Raw genomic sequence first — 1690 nt, forward strand, 5'->3', positions numbered from 1 at the left:
TGGAAGTGTCATCATCAAGATAGCACACCTGTCTCCTGGTTCCATAGGAGGATAGTGACAATGAGCAAGTGACAATGAGCAAACAGATGGCCTACTCATAGAGAGAAACATTTGCAAACCCAGGAATGATTCAGTGTGCTGGACACATAGATGGACCAAGCTCCCTCCTGGCATCCTCTAGCACTTTCCACGAGCCCATCCAGCGCTTAAAAACCTCCCCACCTTTTGTTTCAGTGGAGTTGAGTTCAGTCTCTCTCCCCTATTGCCATAGCTTTGAATAAAGTCTCCTGAGCCTGTTTAACTTTGTTTGGTGCATTTTTTCTTTGACAGAGGACACCCGAGCACTCACTGGGGTTCTGGACTCTCACAGACATAGCCTCTCTCACCCTCATCTTGCCAAACGCCTGCCCCTCCCATCAGGCTTCACTTCCCCTGAAACTGTTTTGCATCCAAATTACTCTTCCTGCTTCTCCTGTCCCTGCCCCGGGCTCTCTGCCCTCTAGGGCTGGCCACCAGGATCCGGGTGAGGCTAAGGGCCCCTGAAAAGTGGAGGCTGGGTTTTCTCAAGTCCTCGTGGAAGAAGGAGGCATTGAAAGTGTTCGCAGTGGTTCACAGATTCAGAGACTGAGGCTTGAAGAGTCAGCTGACCAGCCCATTACTGTGTGAGTGCGTGCGAGAGGGTGCATGAGTGACTGTGTGAGTGTGTGAGTGACCGCATGAGTGTGTGGCTGGGCGTGTTTGCTTTGGACTCTGGTAACCTTCAGGTGTTTTTGAAGGGCGTGAGATATCAGGTGGGAAGTTTCCCATTGCAGGAGGTAATCAAGACCCAGTGACCTAGCTCTTGCACCCACAGAGGCTATACAGCATGAACTATGAGCTCCCTATGAGCCCAGAGATTCTTTTATGTTGGTAGTCACTTTTTAGTAGTTAAGTAATTAATTATTTAAGAAATTGGGAGGCAACTAAGGATGTTTTGTGGCAGCCATTAAGGTGCTATTTTTAAAACTTTTTACGGTAGATATTTTCAAACAGAATAGTGTACCTGCTGCCCAGACTCAACAGTTTGTAAGATATCGCCATTCTCCTCTCATCCTTGCCCCCTTTGGTGCTAGTTAAGGGCGTCGAATTTGGTTTATGCATTATTTTGTTTGAAGTATTAATTTCACTTAAAGCACCATTTAAAAGTAGATGACGTTCAAAATGTAACTTTGGCTTATGTTCTAAGTTGCAAATCTTTATGAATGCCACGAGCGAGTTCTAAAACTGTGTTGCCTGCTACCTCGAATTGAATTCTTAGTGCTACGATGCCGCCAAATCGGCTCTCTCGCTGCATACTGAGCAATTTCAAATTCATTTTCGATAAATGTATTCTCAGTATTTTCCAACATTTATTAGAAGCTGAAACGTTGTTGTAAAGTGCTTGAATAATATTTAAAAATTCAGTGGTAAAGAAAGACATTTTTGCTGCGTTATTCGTTACCCAGTTTAAAGAATGTGCAGAACAAAGATTTGATTCTCTGAGAAGAGAGAAAGGAAGCAAGATGGGAGGTGTTCCTGGAGTTTCTGCCCCAGCCCATCACCTACTGGAGCATCCCTCTCACGCCCTCAGCTGCCTGGTGGGCCAGGTCCACGTGGGTCTGTTGAATGCCTTAGAATTTTCTTAAGGATCTTCTGCTGTATTCCACTAGCT

This window comes from Pteropus alecto, unplaced genomic scaffold, assembly GCF_000325575.1.
Source record: "Pteropus alecto unplaced genomic scaffold, ASM32557v1 scaffold194, whole genome shotgun sequence".
Taxonomy (NCBI): domain Eukaryota; kingdom Metazoa; phylum Chordata; class Mammalia; order Chiroptera; family Pteropodidae; genus Pteropus; species Pteropus alecto.